This window comes from Mus caroli, chromosome 10, assembly GCF_900094665.2.
Source record: "Mus caroli chromosome 10, CAROLI_EIJ_v1.1, whole genome shotgun sequence".
Lineage (NCBI taxonomy): Eukaryota > Metazoa > Chordata > Mammalia > Rodentia > Muridae > Mus > Mus caroli.
In genome coordinates, this window is record NC_034579.1 from 44,251,332 (window position 1) to 44,259,237 (window position 7,906).

The 7,906-nt window shown below is 47.7% G+C and overlaps 1 pseudogene; it reads right to left on the minus strand.

Moving 5' to 3' along the window:
* Nucleotides 1-884: 884 nt before the first annotated feature.
* LOC110302674 lies at nt 885-6,981 on the minus strand (annotated as a pseudogene).
* Nucleotides 6,982-7,906: the final 925 nt, after the last annotated feature.

Here is a 7,906-nt window from a genome sequence, read left to right on the forward strand (position 1 = left end):
GGAGGGGGAGGGGGAGGGGGAGAGGGAGAGGGAAACATAGTGTATGTGGGATGTTTATATATACACACAATGAAAGCTCAAAAGCAATCTGCCAGAGTTCAGCCTCAATATGAGTTGGGAATCCTCAAGGACTAGGGATACCTGGTAGGTGAATAAGAAAACGAATAATTTAGATAAAATGCTGGCAGACTGTTCTTGCAGTGAAATCTCCTGAACTCAGGGGTCAGAGTCCTTTACAGACTTGACTCAGCCCCAGTCTGTTATTGAAATCATACTAGGAAGTGAGTTACAGAGTTTATGCTGGGGAGGGGCAGTAAATACTTCTCTATTTTCCTGTGCCAACATTTTCTTGTGATTCAGAGTGGTATAGATTTAGAACAGAAAAGAAAGTAACTGTTGAAAGAACCTAGTGGGGGAACCCCCACTCAATTCCTGATTTGACGTGCACCCAAGAATCAAGAACAGACGACCAACTTGATGTAAGAACACAAGGTAGTTTAATGGTGGAGCTCCAGGTTGAAAAGTATCTCACGGAGGAGACAGTGGATTCGACCATGAGGCTTGGAAGCTAGAGGTTTTTAAAGAAAAGGGGTGGAGCTTGGGGAGGAATTGGTGCAGTTTCACATGATTGGTCCATTTAAACATCAACAGACTGCCAGAAGGGCGGGAGATAGGGAGGCACCAGGCCAGTCAGGACATGTAACGATGGGCCTACCCGGGCATGTCTCTGCCTGTTTTGCTATTTTCTCAGCCTCAGGTTTCAAAGCTCACAAACAACTCTTTGGGCTATTTGACATACATTACATGAATCACAGATCTCAATTTTTTTTTTAATGTTCTTTCATTCCCCTCTTCTTCTACTAAGTAATTCTAATCTTAGAATTTTAAAAGCCTGTATCTCCTAATTCTTTGATCTGAATTATAGGCTGGCACTGTTGTTGTAAAACCATGAGCTTGACTTCATCTACTCTACTCTGGATAAAAGCAATTCCCTTATTTATTAGGCAGGGGCCAAAAATTAAAACTAAGCATATAATAAGAATCGGTCCAGTGAGGGCAGAAAATAGAGTGGTCATCAACAGAGACCGAGAATACCAAGACTCGAACCATCCCTGTTGAGCTTCTCGATCTCGTCTTGTCTGATCCAACCTTTCTCTCAGTTTCTGCATAGAATCTCTGACTATTCCTGTGTGGTCTGCATAAAAACATTCTTTTTTTAAGGCTACACAAAGTCCTCCTTCTTTTAAAAACAGTAAATCTAGACCTCTCCTCTTTTGTAAAACTACTTCTGGCAGAGAGGTTAAAGATTTTTCTAAGGCATCCATAGATTTTTCTAACATCCTTAGGTCTTCATTTACAACATCTCTTAAAGACTGGATTCCTTGTCTTCCCTCAATTAAGGCTGCTGCCCCTGTTCCTACCCCTGCTGTAAGTCCTACCTCCACTAACATAGCTAGGGTAAGGGAGACTGGCTCTCTTTTAAATCTCCCCTGTGTATACTCATCCTCTAGGTGGGAAGCAGGATGATAATACACTCAAGGCAATAACTGAACCATGACACAAAAATCATGAGAGGGGTCAAAAACACTAGTTGATATGCATGGGGTGAGTCCTGTACTACAAGCCCACCATCCAGCTGGAGATGGCACAAAGTAATAATTGGTATCTGTCCTAGACATGGAACTATTTCAGCCACATAGGTGCCAGTGGGAAGGAGGGGGTGTTCCTATACAGAGATCAGGGATCCTTCAGGACACCTCAGTCAAGGTTAATTTTTGTCCTGTTCCCCATGAGCAGGAAGCATGGTTACTGGTTTTGTTAAAGTTTCCATTAAAAGTGATCCCCTCATAGTATGGGGTCCTGTGGATAGGCATAACCAACAGTCAGTAGTTGCATTGGGATCTGTTTCATTGAAGGCAAAGTAAGCCCCTTGGACCAAATCAAACAGTGTCTGTCCCGTTGGGGGATATGTGGGGGCGATGGTCGAGGACTCTTGGGGAGTCTTTTGGGTGGGGTTCTGCTTAGGGAGCACCTTATTAGGGCAGACTGGTAGGGCTGGAGGACTTTCAATATTTAGATGGACATGGAGCAACGATCCAGGTCTGCTACCATAATTGTAGAACACGATTCTACAACTGTATGTCACCAGCAACATAGGTTTCTTTTAATTGTTCCCAGATCTCCTTTCTCACAATTTCAAGAGCCTTGAGTTGGGCTAAAAGGTGAGAGGAGGGGATGAAGGATACATTGGGCAAGTTCTAATCTCTACTGTCCCATAGATGGGCGGAGGCAACCCATACATTAATTTAAAGGGTGTTAGGCCAGAGGTTCCGGGGGTATTCTGGGCCCTGAATAAAGCATAAGGGAGAAGGGCTGTCCAATCGTTCCCACTGGTCTCTAAGGTCAATTTAGTCAAGGTCTCTTTTAGAGTTCTATTCATTCTTTCTACCTGTTCTGAACTCTGGGGTCTGTAAGCACAATGTAACTTACAATTTGTCCCCAGTTGTCTGGCCAAACCCTGACTTACCTGAGAGACAAATGCAGGCCCATTGTCTGACCCGATTACCTTGGGTACCCTGAAATGAGGGAGAATTTCTTCAAGTATCTTCTTGGCTACTACGGTGGCTGTCTCCTTCTTGGTGGGAAATGCTTCAACCCACCCAGAGAAGGTATCTATAAAGACTAACAGATTTTATTTCTGAACTGGGCTGGTTTTACCTCAGTAAAAAAATTTCCCAGTAGGTACCAGGTCTGTCTCCCCGCAGCCGCCTTCCACCAGGGAGCCTGCTGGATCCAGCATTGGTGAGTGCGCAGGTTTGGCAGTTTACTAGGTCTTCTGCCGCCATTTGTAGGACAGGAATGTGATATGGGGACCTACTGACTAACTTTATCATCTTTTTAGATCCTAAATGAGTGAAACGGTGTATGTCAGCTAGGTACTTTAGCCCCTCTTCTTCTGTGAGAACCTTTTTTTCTATCTCCTCTTGAGCTAGTTGGGGCATAGTTTTAACTACCAGAGTCATTGGCCCCTGGGCCACTTCTTTAGGCACTTGGTCTGCCATTTGATTTCCCTTTTCTACTGGTCCGGTTCCTTTTTGATACCCTGGGCAGTGGATGATCGCTACCTCGAGAGGCAGATGAACAGCCTCCAACCGACCAAGGATCTCTTCTTTGTTCTTAATGTCTTTTCCAGCAGAGGTCAATAAGCCACGCTGCCTATAGATCGCTCCATGGACATGAGCTGTAGCGAAAGCATATCCGCTGTCAGTGTAAATATTGATAGCCTTAGCCTCCGCCAGCCTCAAAGCCTGGGTTAGAGCGATGAGCTCTGCTTTTTGAGCTGAGGTTCCCTCAGGTAGACTGCTAGACCATGTGACAGATTTTCCATCTACTACCGCTGCCCCCGCCCTTCGCTTACCTTCTACCACAAAGCTGCTTCCGTTGGTGAACCAAGTTGCTGCTCCTGGCCACGGCTGGTCAGAGAGGTCCGGACGAGTTCCAGTTTCTTCTGCTAATATCTCTCCACAGTTGTTCATGGGGGTTTTGTTAGTTTTGGGTAGTAAGGTAGCGGGATTGAGGACTGCAGGGGAAGCAAAAGTCACTCTCTCAGTCAGCAGCAAACTTTGATAGTGAGTCATTTGAGCGTTGGTCATCCAGCGATCTGGCGGTTGCCTGGTAATGCTCTTGAGAGTGTGGGGCCACCACAGTAACATTCTGGCCCATAGTCAGCTTATCAGCATCTTTTACCAGCACCGTGGAGGCTGCTATTGCTCATAGGCATGAAGGCCATCCGCTAGCCACAGAGTCCAGTTTCTTTGATAGATAAGCTACTGGGCGCTTCCAGGACCCTAGGGTTTGAGTGAGGACTCCACGGGCTATCCCATTTCTCTCATCGATATACAAGGTGAACAGCTTATTTACATCTGGCAGTGCTAGGGCAGGGGCTTATAGCAAGGCCTTTTTCAGAGTCTCAAAAGCCGACTGATGTTCTTGGGTCCAAATGAATTCCCCTCTTTCCTTTGTTAGGGAATACAGTGGGGCTGCCAGGGTGGCAAACCCTGGGATCCATAGTCTACAGAATCCTGCTGTCCCCAGGAACTCTCTTACCCGGCGAGGGGTGGTTGGGGTTGGGATTCACATCACTGTCTGTTTTCTGGCATTGGTGAGCCATCGTTGTCCATTCCTCAGGACGTATCCCAAGTAGGTCACCTCTGTTTGGCATAACTGCACCTTTTTAGCAGAGACTGGATATCCCAACTCACCCAATTCAACCAGGATGTTCTGGGTCCCAAGTTCGCACTCTTCACGCATTCCTGCAGCTATCAGAAGGTCATCAACATACTGTACAAGGGTCACCTGGGGATTGTTGGCTCGAAAAGATGCAAGGTCTCGGTGCAAGGTCTCATCAAAGTGGGTGAATTTTTGAATCCCTGCGTTAGCCTCGTCCATGTGAGCTGTCCAGTCTTTCCACTTTCTGAATCTCACCATTCAAAGGTGAACAGGGGTTGACTATTGGGGTGTAACCTCAGACAGAAGAAGGCATCTTTAAGATCTAGAACCGTGTACCAGGTTCGCTCAGGTGGTAGTGTGCTGAGCAGGTTATAAGGATTGGGCCCTGTGGGGTGGATGTCCTGGACTCTTTTGTTTCCTCTCTGAGGTCCTGTACAGGACGGTAGTCATTCGTCCCCGGTTTCTTTACTGGGAGTAGGGGGATATTCCAAGGAGACTTGCAAGGGACTAGGATCCCTTGTTGGAGCAGTCTGGTGATGTGGGGGTGTATACTCTCCTGAGCTTCTCTTCCCATGGGGTATTGTCGGACCCCAATGGGTGTAGCCCCGGACTTGAGCTCAATCAGCACCGGGGGGACCTGCCTCGCCATTCCCATACCCCCTGTTTCAGCCCATGCTTGAGGAAATCGAGTAAGCCAGTCCTGTAGTCCCTCAGAGGATTTTACTTCATCCTGATATATCCGATATTCCTCTCCTAATTGTAAAGACAGTGCTAAGGTCTGAGGTGTCTCTATTCCCCAAGATACCTTTGGTCTGGGAGAGGTGAAGGTTATTTGTGCTTTCAATTTGGTTAACAAGTCTCTTCCCAATAGGGGCATGGGACACTCCGGAATGACCAGGAATGAATGAATCAGTTGGTTCCGTCCTAGGTCCACTGTCCGGGACGTGGTCCACGGGTATAATTTCTGTCCTGTGGCCCCAATGACTAATGTTTTTTTTCATTTTTTCTTACTCGGCCTAGTGGTGTCTTAAGTACTGAAAATTCTGCACCTGTATCAAACAGGAAATTGACAGGGGTCCCCTCCACTTCTAATGTTACCCTAGGCTCAGGGAGGGGGGCTGAGCCCCATCTCCCCTAGTCTTCATCTTCTCCAAGGGACAGTACCTGTGTTCCCTGTTTCTTCTTAGGGCATTCACGAGCCCAATGACCTGTATTCTTGTAGTATGCACATTAGCCTTTTACTAGGTGTGGTTTATCTCTTCCAGGTCTCCTTGGCCCCTGCCATTTTTCGTCTCTCAGGTACTCTGACTGTCTAGCTCTACTTCTTCCTCTGTCTGCTCTGGTGGCCAGAATCTGAGTCAAAACTTTCTCCTGCCTTTTGTCTCTCCTATCCTCATCTTCTCTCCTCTCTCTCTTTTCCCTTTCTTGCTTTTCAACTTCCGTCTCTCTCTTGTGATACACTTTCTCAGATTCTCTAACTACATCCATCCCGTATAGTGTAATCCTGCAACCCCTCAATCCTTTGTAACTTTTTCCTAATATCAGAAGCTGATTGACTGATGAAGGCCATAATCACTGAGGCCCACTGCCCTTCAGAAGTAGGATCAAATGGGGTATATCTCCTATAAGCTTCCATGAGTCTTTCTAAAAAGACTGAGGGAGGCTCAGTTGCCCCCTGCATAATTTCCCTTACCTTAGCCAAATTGGTGGGCCTGTGAGCAGCGCCCCTGAGACCTGCCACTAGAGCCCGACAATAATTGGACAGCTGTTCCCTACCTTGTGCTGTGTTATAATCCCACTGGGAGCTGGTCAGGGGGAATCCTTCATCTATCTTGACCAGGGTCTGGTCCGGTCTTCTGGTCTCATCTCGGACTTTCTTCCAAGCCTCGAGGAGAATCCTCTCCCTCTCCTCGGTGGTAAACAGTGTCTGCAGGAGCTGCTGGCAATCATCCCAGGTAGGCTGGTAGGAGTACATCAGAGACTCTATCAGCCCTTTGAGTCCTGCAGGATTTTCTGAGAAAAGGGGGGTGATTGACTTTCCAGTTATAGAGCTCAGAGGAGGAAAAGGGTCAATACTGCAGAAGTTGTAGCCCGTTCTGGTCGGCCGGAGGAGCCCCAACAGCCCTGAGGGGAAGCGCCACAGTTGAATAGGCTGGCCCCTCAGGGGTGGCTCCCCACCGGCTCCTTGTTCCTGCTGAGGGAACCTCCTCCCCCGGTCCCTGAGGCTGGGGCCTGGAGTGGGGCTGAGGGAGCTGGCGGTTGGGGAACTCTAAGGTAGGGTGGAGGCTGGGAATCAGGCCACTCAGGGGGTTCTTCTATCTCTGGGTAGATCTTAGGGGTGAGTGCTGGTGGAGTGTACTCGCCGTCTTCTTTAGGCTGTGACTTCTGTGTCCCATTCACAGCACTCTCTCGGACAGCCAGAATCCTAGTGCCCGGGCATAAGGGTGGGAGAAACGGCCGAACCCATGGAGGTGGATACTGTGCCAAATCCTCCCACACCGTGATGTATGGTTGCTGGTCCGAGTGCGATCCTGGTCCTTCTTGAAAGACAATGGCCTTTATGGCCCTAATGGTGGGAAAGTCGAACGTCCCCTCAGCCGGCCAGCCTACTCCAAAGGCAGGCCATTCCGAGGAACAGAAAGTCAACCAAGGTTTCTTTTTAACTATCACTGATAGATTCTGTCCTCTTGCCCTAACGTCAGTCCAATGGTCCTTAGTCAAAGATAAAGGGGTAGACACAGTCTGTCCCATAACGAAAACCACAAACAAAAACAAGACAGCAACACAAAAACAAGACAGCAACAGAGAATAAAAGACACCAGTATCTAAGCACACTCATTCCTCACTCTGCCAGATGTAAACCCAAGGCATGAGGTGGGACTCGAACCCACGATCTCGGAACCCTAAAACCAAGGCACAAGGTGGGACTCTAACCCAATATCTCGGAACCCTAAAACCAAGGCACGAGGTGGGACTCAAACCCACGATCTCAGAACCCTAAAACCAAGGCATGAGGTGGGACTCGAACCCACAATCTCGTAACCCCGAAACCAAGACACAAATTCACAAACTAAGATGCAAATTCACAAACCAAGACACAAATTCACAAACCAAGACACAAATTCAGTGGTAAAACGCACACAAACAAACGTACCTCCAAGGGGTCTTTTGGGGTTCCTGGGTGTCATGCAGATCTTGGTGGGACCTCCAAATGAAAGAACATAGTAGGGGAAACCCCACTCAATTCCCGATTCGACGTGTACCCAAGAACCACGAACAGATGACCAACTTGATGTAAGAACACAATGTAGTTTAATGGCGGAGCTCAGGGTGGAAACGTATCTCATGCAGGAGACAGTGGATTCGACCACGAGGCTTGGAAGCTAGGGGTTTTTAAAGAAAAGGGGTGGAGCTGGGGGAGGAATTGGTGCAGTTTCACATGATTGGTTCATTTAAACATCAGCAGGGAGGAATTGGCGTGGTTTCACATGATTGGTTCATTTAAACATCAACAGACTGTCAGAAGGGTTGGAGATAGGGAGGCACCAGGCCAGTCAGGACATGTAACAATGGGCCTACCTGGGCATGTCTCAGCCTGTTCTGCTATTTTCTCAGCCCCAGGTTTCAAAGTTCACAAACAACTCTTTGGGCTATTTGACATACATTACATGGATCA